Genomic DNA, 19,307 nt, shown 5'->3' with positions numbered 1-19,307 from the left:
AATCCTATTCGGGTATGATATAAGTGATCGTATGCATGATCAGCTGTTTAGCAGCACTTGCAAAGCCTGGTGCACAGCAGTTTGCAAGCCCCAATGGGGGCCGTGCCTGCAACCCGCCTTTCAGTTCAACCACATCTTCATCAGTCCTACAGCTGACATCATATAAGGCTTCAGGCACTAAGCCCATTGGCAGACCAATTCTGTGTTACAAAGATGTCTGCAAACATGACATGAAGGCTGGCCACATTAACCCAGTCATATAGGAATCATTTGCAGATGACTGCAGTGCCTGGAGATAGACAATCAGGTAGTAAAGTGGTACCTCAGGTTAAGTACTTAATTCGTTCCAGAGGTCTGTTCTTAACCTGAAACTGTTCTTAACCTGAAGCACCACTCCACTCACCCCACAGAGTGTTTGTTGTGGGGGAGGAAGGGAAAGGAGATTGTTAGCCGCTTTGAGACTCCTGAAGGGGAGTGAAAGGCGGGATATCAAATCCAAACTCTTCTTCTTCTTCTTTAGCTAATGGGGCCTCCTGCTGCTGCCATGCTGCTGGAGCATGATTTCTGTTCTCATCCTGAAGTAAAGTTCTTAACCTGAAGCACTATTTCTGGGTTAGCGGAGTGTGTAACTTGAAGCATATGTAACCTGAAGCGTATGTAACCTGAGGTACCACTGTATATCCATAGCAATGACCAGAGGAGGAATAACTGCTGGGAAGAGCGCAGAGAGAAGTAACGCCATGGTGCATCTGCAACAGCACAACTGGACATCTTCATCTGCCGCAGCTGCAACAAAATGCATCTCTCCCATATTGGTCTCCACAGCCACAGCAGGTGCTGCAACCTTCCAACAGTTTGACTTCATCTCCAAAGGTGCACTCCCCCATTGTCTCCCAAGACAGATGAATTCCAACAAGATGTTGTCAGGTGTAGAGTAGGTACGCATGGCTTGATCAAAATGGTCTTTTTCTGCTGGCTTTTCACTTTGTTTAACTGAAATATTTTCCATAAAAACATTAAAAAAATTAAAAATGGCCCGTCAGACCAGAAGGAGGTTCCCGATCACTGGATGTTCCCCACCACTGGTGCGGACAGAGGAGAAGGGTTATGCTTTTAGACCTGCCTCTGATAGAGCATCTTTCCCTCTCCCACTTCCTGATGTTGCATGCTGCTATATGAGAAGACAGCCCGACATGGGAGCCCCTGCTTGTGAATAGGGATCTCTGCACAGCTGGGATACCTGCAGGTGCCCTGCTCATGTGGTATGACTCCACACAGGTAGGAGCCTGTGGGGTGGGGGCTTTCTTCTCACACAAATGTATGCAGCATGTGATTTTTGAGAAAATTGTGGCATCAGGCATGGTGAGTTAAATTGCAGCCCTCCTCCACCAACTTGATCGGCTTTAAAGAAGGGTAAGACAAATCCGCGGCGATCAAGGCTATTGATGCCTGCTTGCCCTGATGACTAAGTTCTACCTCCACTGGCAGAGGAACCCTGCCTCTGAATACCAGTTGGTGTGAATTGAAAGTGGGTAGAGTGCTATTGCGCTCGTTCCAACTTGCAGGCTTCCCACAGGGATCTGATTGGCCACTGTGAGAACAGGATACAGGATGAGATGAGTCATTGGCCAGATCTAGCAGGCTTACATTCTCTCTACACCCTTATTCCCTCCCTTGTGAGTTGTGTGGGAATAGGGCATTAGAGATAATATCTTTCTTTATTCTTGTTTTTTACAAAAAAATAAAATGTTGGCCTCTATATATGTACTTGTGTATCAGAGGCAGCTGGATTTGTTAAGAGGGTGATTTGCAGTGATATTTTTTTCTAGAAAAAGAGGTGCTAGAACTCACCATAAATCCTCTCTTGTTCTCTTATAATGGCTCTGGTGCCCACCTGAGAGGCGCTGGTCCTGAGTTCTGGTGAGTTCCCACTGGAAAAAGCCCTGTTTATTTGTATAGATTTATCCATATATAAAAGCGGTCAGATATGCCATGTTGTTAAGTAATAAACATGGCAGGATCAGGAAAGCTAGGGAGAGGCTGAAGATTATCCCCTCCCAGTGCTCCTGATCTATATAAGACTACCGTCTCTATGCTGTTTGAAGGAGCCTGAGCACAATGTTGAGATGTACTGTATTTAAATTTAGATTATAGGAATGATTTCTAAATTTGCACCCACATGTGCATATAAATTATCATATGCAAATTTAATGCAAATCCATGCCCCTTTTTCGCTTATAAATCCCCCCCCAACCCACCTCCTCTGTCTCTGAAATCACACTTTAAAATATATGGACTGCCCAATAAACTCATAATTGACTGGCAGCTATTGTGCAGAACATCGCCTCAGCTAATTTGAGAACTGGCAGTGTGTCAGCCTAAGTGATGAACAGGAGTGCTGGCAGAAAATAGAATGTGCAGCTGTTCGTGTGAGGTTATGATAACTTTCCAGCCCAGTGTACATCTTTGCCTCGGAAGATAAGGGCTATGAAAAGGAAGCACAAATTATTGCTGGGCAGATTCATCCAAACATAAAGGACCAGACTGGGCAACCTCTCACCCTGATCCAGCCCACATGCACAGAGGGGAGCCTGCTGACTCATCCATCCAATCAATTTGAAATCGAGTTAAACAGGAAATTGTGGGGTGAGAATTGGGACGGTATCCTAGGCATCCAGTTCTTCCCCAATGTTTTCATGGATAAATCATGGGGAAACAGAAGCATACATGTACATAAAGTGTGGGGTGGCAGCAACTTGTCTGATCATATCTGCTATTGTGTTCCACCATGTCCACTGGAATTAATGGAATATAGCAATATTTCTGTCAAACAGCCACAGTTCCAGAATGCAATAGGTAAAGCAGTGTAAAAGGAGCATTCGGAACTGAGGGAAACACTAGCAATATAATTGGGGAAAGCAGCACAATAACCCCCACATCTGAATGAACCTTCAGTGGGGTTTTGAGGCTGGTTGTTTTTGGTTCTTCTTCGATATCATAGCCATCACACAATAGTGTTTGCGGGGTACACTTGTCTACTCATGTAAGCAAACAGCGAGCACAGTTGATAACCAGTCGACTAGCATTTTCTCATTTCACACGATCTCAGAACCATTTTGTTTTGCCTTTCCCCTCACTGAACTGTGCTGGCCTTCGTCAGTTCCCACTGTAATGTGAACCTACCGAATCTGCCTTTCGCAAAACAAGATGCAAACCATCACACAGCTAAAAATATGTCTGAGAAAAACATGCACAGTGAAAGTCTGCATAACATGTAGCTTATATTCTTGAAAATAACACACAGGAATAATTATATTAGGGGAAATTGCTTGCAACAATCTGTTTGTTAAGGAGAAATGCATACCAAAATGATGACAAATATTTATAAGGTTAAATAAATAAATAAATAAATGCAACTGAAATCTGGGAAGCTGACCTTAAGAAACTGAGGCAAGCTAAAATGTACATCCCTGAACCCGATTCAGGGTTCCCCCGAGTAAGAGCTTGCCTTGTTGTCTGCCAATACATCTCTACTTCATTTATTCTCTGTTGTCATTGTTTCCTTCAGAATCCCAAGGCTTAGGCCAACACATCATCCTAATTTACTGCCAGCATTGCTTTGGTCTACATTCTTCTTCAGAGAATTTGCACAAAGATCTATGCTGCATCTGATTTTTGCCTTTCAGTAAGCTTTTTGCCTCTTCATTGTGTTTCCACCCAAGTAAACTTAGAGTATCATTAAAACCAACTGTGCAGTTGACCATGATGATGACTATGCTAATTCTGTCCTGTGCCACCAAGTCTTGCCACATCAGGAATGAGTGAGCAGAAATGTGGCAAGACTTGGTGGCACAGGACAGAAATAGCACAGTTATCATCATTGTCAATTGCACACTAGGCTTGAACCATAGCTGAGATGGAGAACTCCCATAATCTCTGACCATTGGCAGCACTGACTAGGCCTGATGGGAGTTGGGAGTCCAGCAACATCTGGCATGCAAAAGCTTCCTCGTCCCTACTTTAGCTCTATCCAGTGGCATATGATGTGGCACTTGCATTTGAACAGTACATGGAAGAAACCACAGATTTGCAGAAATGTTGAATATTTGTGTTGGCTTATATGCCCATGGATGTTTCTATGCACATGGATGAATTCCCTTTGATAGAGCCCACCTATATAACATAACACTTGTAGCACTTAGCATATAAAAAATGCATTTACCCCTGATCAAGAATGCCTGTCCTTTTGCAAGACATGAAATAATTTGATTCCCTCTTAAAGATAAAGATATCATGTCATGAATTTCCAGTGAATTCCTATTTCCCATTTTATGGCTCTCAGATTGGTTTATAACAACAGTCCCTTTTGGGATTAAAAGCTCAGGAGAGTCATATTTCACTTGTATCTAAATCCAATAACAGTGTACTTTTCTGTGTGAGTGGCTGTCTGTCCTGATAAGCTAGATGGTGGCTAAAATGAATGTGTCACTCCCTAAAATAAATACTAAATTAACATCACTGCTCCAGATCTGTTTACCAAAGCAGAATCCCTCTCCCAAACTGAGGTGGGGAGGCCATTTGAAATGTGTTCTCAAAGAAAGGTCTTTCTAGAATAAGGATGGAGAGTAAAAGATGCAGTTTTATATATAATGGCTTGAAATGTTTCTTGTCTTTTACTGAGGATGACTGGATCCAAACTTTAGATAGATACTGTTAATAAATATACAAGTTGAAAAATAAACACTGCATGCCCAGACACACACAAATGAACTGATCAAAACTCCCAGTCAACACAAATGGACAAAGGCTGCAAGCCTAGATATGGGTAATAAACTCCATTAGATACAGTAGAACTTACTTCTGAGTATTACTGCATAGTAACAGAATTTTGGGGATTATGCTGCTTCATAAAGCAGGAGGGCAACAATATGCTTCATTGTGTCTTCCCCCAAAAAAAATCCCTGCAAAGAGAAAACTTCCACACCAGGGAGCAGGCTGGTCTAGAACACACTTTAGTTTTCTATGTGTAAGGAGATGTTAATACAAGTAGTAGGTGGTGGGGTGGAATGAGGAGGGAGAGCTCCACTGCTCTCTGAGCTTCCCAACACCGTAGATTTCTGCTGCTTATTGAGAGAGGAAATATGAGGTGTGATGAGCTTGGCACTGCACAGTGCATTGTGGTGGATACAATTCAGTGCACCTGCCACCATGCACTGCACTGAGTTTCCCATGCCTCAGCCCTATCCCTCTTGGTACGCAACAGAGGCCCACAGTGTTGGGAAACTGGGAAGCCAATGCAACCGCACCCTCACTGCCCCACCAACTTCTACTGTTTAATACAGAGAACTTTCTTAACCTGCAACTGCAGTCTGAGTCAGGATGCATTCGAAACACAGATTGATCCAAACAGAGGGGCAGAACCCTTTAGTAATGCAGTTATGCTGAGGTACTTGAATTTTGCTTAGGTTAGAGCTATTGATTTCAATGGTATACAAATCAGCTTAAGTGTTTCATCTTAACTGGGTTATGGATCAAGTCGATTGAATACCAATCCAGTTCAAATTAGATCTTCTGCACAGCTCTGCTGAAACCTGATCATCTTTGTGCCCTGCCTCCTTTAGTACTTTGTATTTTGTTTTTCCCTTCAGGGTTGGTTACCGTCGGTCCGGGCATCGCACTTCAAACAGTTTTGCTTCTGGGGACTAGGATCTCAACTTTAAGGACATTATTATCACTCTAACCCGTTTTCATTTTTGTCAGTTTGGATCATGTTTGAGCTGGTTTGAGCGAGCATGGTTTGAACTATGGAAAGGCGACATACAAATAAAATTATGTACATATGCTTAAGTGTGGAAATGTCATGCAGTGAAATCCTGTGAGAAAGAGAAAGAGAAGAATGATGAGAATTGTTCTGTCAACCAAGGAATGCACTACGTCTTGGGCCACATCCACACCACACTTTTAAAGCACATTTATACCTCCTTAAAATCATGGCTTCCCCTAAATAATCTTGGACACCATTGTTTGTTCAAGAGAGCTAGCGTGTTGTAGTGGTTAAGAGTGGTGAACTCGTAATCTGGTGAACTGGGTTCGCTTCCCTGCTCCTCCACATGCAGCTGCTGGGTGGCCTTGAGCTAGTCACACTTCTCTGAAGTCTCAGCCTCATTCATCTCACAGAGTGTTTGTTGTAGGGGAGGAAGGGAAAGGAGATTGTTAGCCACTTTGAGACTCCTTAAGGGGAGTGAAAGGCGGGATATCAAGTCCAAACTCCTCCTCCTCCTCCTCTTCTTCTTCTTCTTCTTCTTGGATCTGGATATTATAGCTCTGTGTTGGGAAACTACAGTTCTGAGGATTCTTTGACAGAAGCCATGCTCACCTTTAAAGCAATGTTATATCTCTGTAGCAGTCATGGAGAATCCTGGAAACTGCTGTTTGTTAAGGGTGCCGGGATTTTTAGCTCTTTGAGGTCAGCACCTTTAACAAACCGTAGTATTCAGGATTCTTTGGGGGAAGTCATGACAATTAAATTGGTGTAGGAGTCCTTTAAATGTATGGCATGGGTGCAACCCACAACTCATACTGGCTTCAGTAATTCAACATCCATCAAGTTTCTAAGAGCATGGGACCTTGCTGTTGACACGTTCTGAGTGCCCGAGTTTCACAAAGAAATAACTGCAACTCCGTATTGATTTTCTTCTTAACCAGACTCCTTTGCCATTGATTTTTTTTTCTTAACCAGACTTCATGCCTCAAGCTTACCTTGCTAATTACTTCAAATACCTGAAACCAAGTCTTACAACTTGCTTTCGTGCATTCCATTTAAGCCACCTCACTTCAGAGGGATCCTATTTTATCGACTTCCCTCGGAATGAGGCTGCGTGGTTCAAGGCTGCTTTACTAATTAGATTGGATATCCGATACTAATTATTTTTGCTTGTTTCAGGGCATTTCATTTAAGCCAGATTACAATTTAGAAACACATCCTGCTGTGCCTGAAATAATCAAGCTTGTAAATCTTGTAAGCGGAAGCACCTCGCATGGATGGCCTTATTCAGCCTGACATGACAAATTCTTGGGAGTTTCAAAGGCCGTTGTGATATGGCAAAGGGGCAAAGGACTACTTCAAGTCCTTCGGGACACATGCAAGCTTTTGATAGCTCCTAATTATGAGGTTCCAGATCCTAGATGTCTTATTTTAAGCATAGTGCTTACAACACATGCTCTCAGACCTTTCCCAGAATCTTCACCTCTCATTTCTAGGGTTGTTTTTTCATCTTTGCTCTGTGTTTGGTTAACACAGTCATCCATCTCCCCCACCTCTCATTCTTTTCTTTCCAATCCATTTGTCTGTGAAGGATAAATGGAACTCTACATTATTTTTATCAGTGCCCCCTTCTTCTTTTTTAGTGCAGCAGAATAGCAGAATGGGCACAGCTACTTGTCTTTCCTTCAAATGCAAAGTATTCAGAAAACAAAAAGATGGTCTAGAAGTATCCTGGAGATTATGAAAATGAGTCCAAAGCAATATTTGAATATTGAGAAACAAAGCAAAAGAGAGAGGTGGACATATATATATATTTCTTATTACTCTTTCTCCCCTCCCTCTAACTTTCGTTTTAAAAATATGCATTGGAGAGAAATTATTATAACCAAGTCTGAGCTAAAGTTTAATTTCAACACTATTTTGTCTCCCCTTTATGATATTTTGTGCTCCTTACGAAAATGTTTGTTTGCTTATTTAAATTGCCTACAATTGCCACCAGGGATGTCACCACATGACCAAATTTGACTGGCTATGCATGCTATCATGAGATCTTGTCTGAATGCTTAGTTGGAGAGATTTCTCAGCAAAATATTTTTTGCAAGATATTTCTATTCTACCAACATATTCAGTGCTGTGAGAACAGGATGCGGGCCATTCGTCTTATCTTTAAGGCTCTTAAACAAAAACATTCCCTCACTGTGAGAAGTGAGGTTACAGGGAACCAGGCAGAGGGCCTTCTCAGTGGTGGCACCCGCCCTGCAGCACACCCTCCCATCAGATGTCAAGGAAACAAACAACTATCTGACTTTTAGAAGACATCTGAAGGCAACCCTGTTTAGGGAAGATGTTAATGTTTGATGTTTTATCGTGTTTTTAATATTCTGTTGGGAACCGCCCAGAGTGGCTGGGAAAACCCTGCCAAATGGGTGGGGTATAAATATTATGGTGGTGGTGGTTGTTTTTGTTGCTGTTGTTGTTATATAACATATTCAGTTTGTACTTAGATATCATGATGCCTGTCATTTGCAACTACACAACCTTACTTGAGATCAGATGCTGGATCTTGAACCTGAAGGGTATACTATACTGATTCACTGAGGATAGGAATTGTTCAGTATGAATCATCTTCACACACAACACACACACTTTCTGCCAACCTCAATCAGCAGTAAACTCCACCGGCCGTTGTTTGAAAATCAGCATACCAATATTAGCAATACATAACAGGATTACTGTGGATAGGATTCATTCGTTCATTCTTGTATTGCCATTCTACATTCCAGACTGCAAGTATCTTAACCTGAGACTATATGTGCACAGACACTTTATCTTGGGGTGCTCAGTGTGGAACTGCCAGAAGCAATCTATACCAAGCTGTGTTTCTGAACTGAAGTCAAGTCTGACGATCTGAAGAGTCAGCAATGGGAATGACCGTGGCATTTCTGTTTAGTCTCCTTGCTCACCACACCGGTCTAGCATTATTGTCATGAACCAGCTCTTGCTTTTTATAATATCCAAGAAATAGAAAGAATATCCAAGAAATAGAAATGTAGCCTTAGCTAAGCATCACCATACTCCTCCAATTATCCCTTTTCTTGAGCTTGGTAACATTAATCTCAAGTGATCCAATCCAACCTATATTTTTGACTGTGTATCAGTTGCTGCACAGAATATTTCAGATTGCAGGAAAGAAATTTAACAAAGAACAATAGCTGTGAACTGAATTGTTGGCATAATGGTTTTTGACTTTAGAAAAGGCCAAGGAAATAATTCCAAACTGAATCATTTTCAGGTGGATCCTAGCAGTAATAAATATCACGATCATTTAAGCACACCATATGCTTGTTCTGGGTTATAGCAAATCCATACCATGGCCTTGTTTATCGGAAATCCTCTTTCAAATGGGAAGTGTATAAAGACTGAGCAAAGTACAAAATATTCTATTTGCATTAACTCATAGCAACACAGTGCTTAAAATGTTGCACTCTGTTCCTGTCAATATCAAGTTTCTTCCTTCATTATGTGCTTGTTATATAACATGCAAATATTCTGTAATTGTACAGAGGATCTCAAAGTCACCAGCACTTTCAGAAGATTTCTTCCCTTGGCCAATTTTTTCAGCTGGCTCCAATGGACTGGTACAGATGTAGCTAAGCCAAGGTCCTGATCTATTCAGTTTTAAAAGGCACCTGTGCACTATCCATTTGTCCTCATCAGTGTGATTTACTGTTTCTCCGTGACTTTGGGAACCCATGGAAAAATCTGATATTTTCCCATGCCATGCTTTTCTTAAAAATAAAAAAAATCAGCTGTATGAAATAAACCATTTGGGAAAGAGGTCAAGAGCCCCGTAGAGTCAACAGTATCATTACACAATTCATTTTGGCTCCAAACACCAATTTGAAGAGGAGAATAGTTAGTCTATTGAGCCTGACCAAATACATTGCCATCCGTAAATTTTAACTGCTCTATCAGGAGACCTAGCAGTAAATTTCTTTTTAAATGGCTCCATATGATTGCATTCCCCAACAGAGGGGCCTTTACCACGCTACCAAAAATATATAGAGAGAGAGAAATGGATCACACTAATAGCACACTTACGCTGTTGGTCTGTGCAGTGTCACTGGTGATAGAATGAAGAGACAGCCGGTTAGAGCCTAGGCGAAAACTTGCAGCCATCCGAGGGTCCTTAAAAGTTCACTTCTTCAAGAGGCATTTCACATATAATTACTTTTAATGTAATGAGTAGAGAAAGAAAGTTTCAGGCAGGAATCAATAAGGTGTGGGAAAATGCTATTAGACACAGACTTGAATGCTGCTGCCTAGATCCCACAAATAGGATATTTGGGATTTCCATAATTTGCCTCCCTTCACAATCACAAGTTTGCAGGACTCCTGCCAAGATTTAGCATCATACGAACATAGGAAACTTCTTTCTGCTGGGCCGGTATTCTCTTCACTCTCCAGGGTTCCAAGCAAGCAACATTTCCAGCCCTACTGGGTGATACTGGAGATTGACTGGGAAAGGTCTCCAGTACAAAGAGTGTGCTCTACCACCAGTGCCGGATTTACGTATAAGCTAAACAAGCTATAGCTTAGGGCCCCACTCTCTTGGGGCCCCCGAAATAATTTAAAGGGGGAAAAGACTGGATGTGCATTTCCAAAATATAAGATAAAAATCAAATAAAATAAAACCTACATACAGCAACAGTGTTTTGTGTTGTGTAGGCTCCTGTTAGGTCCATAAATTAACATACAGCATATATTCAGCACAAAACAGCAAATCTGTAGTTGACAAAGGACAGCTGGACATATAAAGGGCCCCATTACCTTCAGTAGCTTAGGGCCTCATCAGACCTAGATCCAGCCCTGCCTACCACTGAGCTAAAGGTAAAGCTAAAGGGACCCCTGACCATTAGGTCCAGTCGTGGCCGACTCTGGGGTTGTGGCGCTCATCTCGCTTTATTGGCCGAGGGAGCCGACGTTTGTCCACAGACAGCTTCTGGGTCATGGGCCAGCATGACTAAGCCACTTCTGGCAAACCAGAGCAGTGCATGGAAATGCCATTTACCTTCCCGCCGGAAGTGGTATGATACCTATTTATCTACTTGCACTTTGACATGCTTTCAAAGTGCTAGGTTGGCAGGAGCAGGGACTGAGCAACGGGAGCTTACCCCGTCGTGGGGATTCGAACTGCCGACCTTCTGATCAGCAGGTCCTAGGCTCTGTGGTTTAACCCACAGTGCCACCCGCGTCCCTACTGTTGGGAACCAAGCCTTTATCAGGAGAAACTGGTCACTCTCCAGGCACCCGGCTTGATCTCTGGTTGACCTCCCTGTCTGCATTCCCTGGCAGGATACAGGCTAGGTCGCGATAGGCGATCCTTCTCGGCGTGAGAAGAACACCCCCCTCTTTCCTGTTCCCCCCCCCGGGCAGGGAAAAGAGATAGACAGAAATGTATTTACATGCCTTTATTTCTGTCTTTGCAGCATTACAGAAAAACACGACTGCTCTCTTCAAACTCCAACAGCAGAGAGACAAACTCCTCCTGTACTTCCTGTACAGCTCATATTACACTCTGAGCTAATTCCGGTGCTTTGCACTGTGAATAGACTGTCCCACTGTTTCCCACGGAACAGTCCCAACATTCCCATTATGTTTTGTTTTCAAGCTACCAGCTCACGGCCGCATTGCTTCTATATCGTAACACCTACAGCACAGAATTGTCCAATAGTATTCTCAGGGATGGTGCATCCCATTTTGCCGCTTGAAGTGAATTGAGAAGTGCTGTCCTGCCCTACTGCCACATTGAAGCATCCTTTACCTAGGTGGCACAAAGCGTTGGCAGCAGGTTCCAGTGAGATGTCGCAAGATTTGGGCGACATCTTGCAAGAGCTCACTAGAAATTTATGCTAATGCTGGCACTGCTTCAACAGAGGGAGGGAACGGTGCCCATCTGCTGCCTGAGGTGACTGCTTCACTTTGCCTCATGGTTGGGCTGGCCCTGAGTATTCAGCACCAGGTCATGTGGCTGAGCTGAATGGGCTTAGGATCCAGCCAGATCCCTCCCGCCACCAGCCCTGTCCCACACCACCACACCTCCAGATTGCTGATTGGCTATTGAAAGGGTGATTGAAAACCATAGGGGTGGCTTATTCTTGAAGAGTCTGTAAGAGTCTGGCACTCTGAACAGGGGTATTCTATACTGCAACATTTTGTTACAGGCTCCACTTGCTGAGAAATATTTATTTCCTTGACTGAAGGGTGGGGCTAGAGGGGGGAAGCCTTCTGGAAACTTTCATCAAATGTCAAACTTGTGACCAGCAACTCATGCAAAGGTGAATGAAGTAATCTCTAAATGCCAGCCTCCGAGAGGGTGTAAAAATCGTTACCATTGCAGTTTGCCGCAGTCAGGGAATGGTCCTGCCCTGAGAAAACAAAGCAAAACAAAAACTGACAGATTCCTACATAATCTCTAGGTATTAAGTGTACTATTGGATTCCTTTCTTTTTAGAGCAACTGATTATTTTTCAGGGAAAATAACGCTCAAGACTGCTGTTTTTTGTTTTTGTTTTGCCTTTTATGCAAAAAGAAGGAATGGTATTTTTTGTTTAGCTGATGCAAGCATAAATCAACGGAATACAAATGTTTCAGGACAGAAAGGATGAGTGAAATTCAGCGGTCACATAACCTGAGAACCTGCCTCAGATCACAATTTTAAAGGCAAAATAGCAGCCACTGCCTTGCTGATGAACGGGTCTTGGATTTGGTGTAACTTTATGCTGGCATAATTTGCATAAACTTGCTTTATGCCATTCTTCCTGTGCATAGGATTGCTCACTTACTTAATAAATATTATTTGCATGCTGCCTTTCTAGAGTGGCTTACTAATCAATCCCTCTTCCTGGGGAAGCTCTGAGAAGTGTACCTCTGGGCGGGCAATAGGGATCTCTAACAACATCCAGTACTCTTAACTAACTACAGTTTCCAGGATTCTCTGGGGAAAGCTGTGGCTGTATGATACTGCTTTAAATGTATAGTGCAGATGGACCCCCACTACCGCATACAAATCCTGCTTGCATAATTCCCAAGCAAAATCCAATTGGGTACTGGAGCAAACAGGATGCTGAACTATATAGACCTTTGGTGTGATCCAGTAGGACTGGATGCTCAGGAAATATATGAATATGGATGATCCTTATGATAAACTGCTTTAATTTAATGTATTGTAAACTGATGTGAATGCTGCATGTCCTGAAGGCATGGTGATTCCTTAAAATATAATTTAAAAATTTGCAGCTGTGACTTAGAATAAATAGGTTTCTATGTATCTCATTTGCTAGCATGTTTTACAATGTGGATGGAACATTGGCTAACAGAAATAAGGCAATGTTGGAAAAAATCTGAATTTTTAAATAGCAATCTCATGCAAATTATATGCATTCCTCTCCCCCACCCCCCCACCCTGTTGCTTTGTAATGATCTACCAAGATTTCTACTTAACAGGAAATAATCCAGGTGGTTATAAGGGTATACCTCTGCCTGTGTCTCTGTGTGTTTCCTTCAATAAATCACAGCATATTTTCAGAAAGCTCAAACTGCAGGGAGCCATTTTGAGTTCTATGGACCTCCAATAAAATGTACTGTGGCTGCTTGATATTAATTTTGAGACAGTTGGGCACAGTCAAAATTGGTACCAAATTCAGCAATCATCATTAACTCAAAAGTTGCAGTACAACTTTACTACTTATCCATAGAATAGTCTGATTGCATTAACTCATCAAATTCAATGTTGTTTAGGAAAGGTGTCGGCTGCAACCTCCATGTCTCACAGAGCCACAAAAACAACAACAACAACAACACTCACTTCAGGTTTCCATCCCCATCTTTTTGACCAGGCATGGGGCATTCATGACCAACAAGGTGTTGTTGGACTCCAACTCCTAGTAGCCCCAGACAGCATGAACAATGCTCAGAGATAATGGGAGTTGAAGTCTAACAAAGTATGAAGGTTCACTGGTTGTCCATCCCTGCTTTAGAACATTGTTGTGTTACATAGTTCAATAGAGATTAGATGTTTGGGGTCTGCAGTTTTTTTAAAAAATGTTTTAAAACTGCAGTACAGTTTTAAACTGCAGTTTTAAACTGCAGTACAGTTTTAAACTGCAGTACAGTTTTAAAGATGGGGCACGCTGTGGGTAAAAGCCTCAGCGCCTAGGGCTTGCCGATCGAAAGGTCGGCGGTTCGAATCTCCGCGGCGGGGTGCGCTCCCGCTGCTCGGTCCCAGCGCCTGCCAACCTAGCAGTTCGAAAGCACCCCCGGGTGCAAGTAGATAAATAGGTACTGCTTACCAGCGGGAAGGTAAACGGCGTTCCGTGTGCTGCGCTGGCTCGCCAGATGCAGCTTTGTCACGCTGGCCAGGTGACCCGGAAGTGTCTCCGGACAGCGCTGGCCCCCGGCCTCTTGAGTGAGATGGGTGCACAAACCCCAGAGTCTGTCAAGACTGGCCCGTTCGGGCAGGGGTACCTTTACCTTTACCTTTTACAGTTTTAAAATAATGCTAATTTCGTGATGGTCCAGGAAATGTGAAACAGGATACAGTATTTAATCAACTGTGTTTTGATTATGCCAAGCAGTCAAGCATTGTGATAATGTATGGGATGTTGTTGTTGTTGTTGTTTTCTCATCAAACATCACAAGAAGGGAGTTGTCATGGGTTAATGATTTAGCCAGTACATTGCAATTCACATCCTCCTCTATTTGTTAAAACCTACCTTAAATTCTTTTATTTCATAGGTTGCTGACTAATAGCCCCAAACCCCTGGCAAAAAATTCTCAGAGGTCTTTCCCTCAGGATCTTCTTATCAGTAAGACTTTAGGGCCTAATGAAGACATGTGAAACATTGCATTCTCATTGCTTCCTCTCAACGGCTGATGTTGAAAGCTAACTTAATTTTTTTGGGGGGGACAGAGGCAAGGGTAGCTCGGAAAGATCTATGCTTAGTTATGAGCTAAGCCAAAACTCAAAGAGATATTGAGGAATGTGTTGTTCCCAAACCAGAGAGAGAGGGACTGTTTCATGCGACCTCTGAAATCTGTACTAGATTTCTATTTAGTGAACTGGAAAATTGGGATAAGCAAAGCCAATTGATTGCTGAGGAGCAGGCTGGCTTCCAGAGAGAAGAATGCTCCTGACTAGTGCTTGGCTTTGTGTTATTCCGTTACAGAACATCCAAACAGCCCAATGTGAAAGGTAACCTGAGCTTGCCTGATTCTTACGTACATTTATGGTCTTCTTTAAACTTTTGTTTAAAGTAAAAACCAATAACTCCGGGAAAAGAAGGAGAAGCATAGACTTCTAAGGCACTTGAGAAGGGGTTCTGGGACCATTGAGCCCTGTTTTAAGTCTCTGCTAAACTACAGAAATAGTTCTGTGAGGAAAATAAAGTGACAGGTTAAAGTCTTCCTTACCTGAAGTGTAACCCCAAGACAGTAGATATATGCAGGGGTTTTTTTAGACAAGGCTTATCAGCTATAAACCCAGTAAAGATGAATCCTTTGTGCACCAGGTTGTGATGCATGTTTGTGATCAAAACCTTGTACATTTCTCAGAATTATAGCTGGCATCAACTATAATTACTTATTTTTTATAGGAATGAGAGAGGATTATTTGCTGGCAACCTTCCTCTTCACCTGTAATAGAAATATGGTGCATGAACAGTTAAAACAGTTATCCTTTCACATTCTAAAAGGGCCACTATTATTATACCATAACCCTCTTGTCAATCACTGATGTAGGACTGAGATGTTTACTGAAGGAATTGGGTATATTCTGCTTTAAAGAACAACTAATGTAAACCAAGACAGATTGTAATGGAGAATAGATTATGACAATATCGAACACATTAAAAGCCTTATGTACTCAGAGGCTCCTGGAATGGGCACAGATCAACTGTTAGATTAGCAACTTTTAGAAAACCACAAGCAAGTCTATATTTTTTCACTGCCAAGGGAAGAAGTTTGATATTTCCAGTAGCCACAAATCTTATAGAGAAAGTCATCATCCAAATAATATCTGGAGCTGAAATATGGGACTTGGGTAATATGAATCCTTTCCTTAAAAAGCATGTTGTCCATTTCCTGCTACCATGTTGCATGCTCTCCTTTAAACAAAACCTAGATTAAATAAAGAACTTCCAAGGTATTGGATAAAGCTTTTTTATTGGACAAATAAAATATCCATTAATTGTTTAGAGTAAGTAGCATGAAGCCTTGTTTTCTAGCAAGGCGTCTGTGAACATCTTAAGTGCAACACGATGCAAACATCTAAAGAAGTCAATCAAAGTCAATATATTTGGCAAAGCCCCCATTTAAATGTTTTGTCTGTTTATAACACTCAGTCCCTGGCATGTTATGAGCACAATAAGATGGATGGTGTCCAGCAGAAATATTTTTCAAGAGTGGATGACTGCTTGAGGAAGTCATCCATGAGTTTACAATTTCAAACAAAGTTTACATGGATAGTAAATACGCTAAAAACCACTCATCTCTTTGTTAGTGTCCAGCAGATAATTGACAATATATTTCATTATATCTGGCACTGTTCTGTGAATAATATTCCAAGTGTTGGATACTTACTACAATTAGTCGTGAATCATCTGGGATGGACAGATCTTGAAGTTTGTTCTCAGCTGTCAAATCAGGATAAAGCTGTCATTTATTGGACATGCTTTTTCACTATAGGAGCAGAGGAAATTTGAAGTAAATTCATGCAGTAAGTGGCTGGGTCTCATTTAGGGGAATCACTTCATATAGACTGATAAGACTTAATGATGTCAAGTGTCAGGGAACTGACATCGGAGGAAAGGGAAGTGGTAAGGCTCCCAGAGACTGGGAGAGAGTCAACAGCCAAAGCAGGGACCAGCAGGGGGAGCGCGGGGTCTCTGGAGGAGGATCTCAGTAATGCTGAGAGAGACGCAGCAGCCCAGGCAGGAAGCAGCAGGGGAGAGAAAGGGGTGAGAGACACTTCGAGCGAAAATAGCGGGGAGGTGTCAGAAGCAACTGCAGGGAGACCCATGCTGCGCCGGAAGCTGCCACGTCGTGAGTCCAGGAGACGTGTTTCCGTTAAGGAACTTCTTTGCTGGAAGCGCTTCCGCAGACAGCCACTGTCAGACTCTACTAGTGACTAGAGCAGACATGTCTGAGGAGCTCTGTCACACACAGAGGTTTGTGGGGTCTCACAAACTCTGAAGGGGCACAATTTTAAGCACAAGCAGCTAACCATCCCTTGACAGCAGTCTGACAGTCTCTGTACGCTGCCTGTGCAGGAGAAAGCATCATGAGCAACCCAGTCGGAACCGGAGACGCAGGGGTTGGAGCTGGTCCAAGCTTGGAAGAAAGGTATCAAGCTCTGGAGGTCCAACTTGCGCTGCAGACGGCGAGGCTCGAGGAGAGAAGGGCTCAGGATGCTGACAAAAAGGGGAGAACCACTCAGTTCCCCAGAAAGGTACCAGGATTGGTGCAGAAGTTTGGGGGGGACCCCAAGGATTACCATGCCTTTAGGACTGAGATGCAATATGCTCTGAATGTGCAGTTTGATGAGTTCCCTGATGAGGAATCGCGAGTTGCGTTTGTAATTGGGCATCTTGAGAAGGGGGCGCGGGACTGGGTTCGACCCCTGATGGCAACGCACAACGATATCCTAAAGGACACTATGAAATTCTTTCGTGCAATGGATATCATGTTTTCCAGCGATATTGAGGAAGGGGTGGTACGCAGACAGCTAATGGCTTGCAAGCAGGGAAGCAGATCTGTCCGTGAGTACTGGACTGAATTTACCATGCTGATTCACAGATTGGGGTGGGATTTATCGGCGGCACCCATTCAGATGCTATTTGAAGAAGGTCTTTCTTCAGCTGTGAAAGACGAGCTGGCCAGGAGCCCCAGGGCGGGGTCTATGGATCAGCTGACCAAATCTGCGCTGACCATTGGAGCGCGCCAGGAGGCAAGAGCCTTGGAGAGGCGGGAAGGGAGAGGGGAACGTTGGAAGGAGTTACGCATTCCAGACATTCCTGAGCCAGCTTTCCCGCCGGCAGAGCCGATGGAAATCGGAACAGCCCGCGCGCGCGCAGTTTCAAAGCCCAGTGAGGGGGCGAAGAAGGAGGGAAAGGGAGCCCGGAAATGCTATCTCTGCCAACAGCCAGGCCACTTTGCCAGAGTCTGCCCCCAGAGGAAGGAATGGCAAGGGATGGTGGGAGCTGTTGAGGGGGAAGAGCAGGGAGAAACGGAGCAGGTAAAAGCCAACGCCTGGTTGCCAGCAGGGCACTGCAGCCAGGCCAAAGAGCAGTGAAAGTGCCCCTTCCCCAAGTGCCAGTGCCAGAAGCTCCTCGACCTGCTCTAGTGATTGAAGTGTCGCTAGAGCTGCAAAATGGACACCCCCTAAAAATAAAGGCGCTGTTGGACTCAGGCAGCTCCTGCAATTTCATGAGCAAGGAGTTTGCTGCTGAACACCAGATACAGACTATCCCTTTAAGCAACCCCCTGCAGGTGACCACGATTGATGGCAGGGAACTGTTGGGAGGAGGCGTCAGCTTGCAGACCGTCCCAATGATAATGAGGGTGGCAAGGCACACAGAACTGATAGCGTTTAATGTGGCCACCTTGGGAGGCGCTCCCATTATTTTGGGAATGAGCTGGCTAGCCCTACATGATCCGCTGGTGGGCTGGCATCAAAGAGTGGTTTCCTTCGGTTCCGCACACTGCTTAGAACATTGCAGGGCGGAAAAGGGGTCAGCAGGGGCCCAAGCCACCCTAGCAGGGACGGAAGTGATGGAGAAGGGGAAGGTGCCACCACAGTATGCTGATCTCAGCGACGTGTTCAGCGAGAAGGAAGCGGACCAACTACCCCCGCATAGGCCCTTTGATTGCCAGATCAATTTACTCCCTGGAGCACAGCTTCCTGTAGGCAAGTTGTATGCCATGTCAGACAGGGAGATGCAGGAGTTGCGAGCGTTCATTGACAAGAACCTGAAGAGAGGCTTCATCAGAGAGTCCAAGGCAGCGGGGGGGTAGCCCAGTGTTTTTTGTGGATAAAAAAAACACGGACAAGCCGAGGCTGGTATGTGACTTTCGGGCCCTAAATGCAGTGACAGAGCCGGCGGCTTTTCCTATGCCCAGGATTGATGATATTTTGACCAGGGTGCGAAAAGGAAAGATTTTTACAAAGCTGGACCTAAGGGGGGCGTACAACCTGATACGTATAAGGAAAGGGGATGAATGGAAGACCACCATGTTCACCCCTTTGGGGGCATTTGAATACCTCGTTATGCCTTTTGGATTACAAACAGGCTCCGCGTGTTTTCAAGCCTTTATGAACCATGTACTGGGGCCTTTGCTCTACAAGAATTGCGTGGCCTTCTTAGATGACGTGTTGGTGTATTCGGAGAATGAGGAGCAACATGTGAGAGACGTCAGAGAAGTGTTGAGCAGGCTGCAAGCCAACAGACTGTGGGTGAAACTGGAAAAGTGTCAGTTTCATACCAAG

Source organism: Podarcis vaucheri (genome assembly GCF_965113315.1).
Source record: "Podarcis vaucheri genome assembly, chromosome: 8".
In the NCBI taxonomy this organism is placed as follows: Eukaryota; Metazoa; Chordata; class Lepidosauria; order Squamata; family Lacertidae; genus Podarcis; species Podarcis vaucheri.
This window is presented reverse-complemented; position numbering follows the sequence as displayed.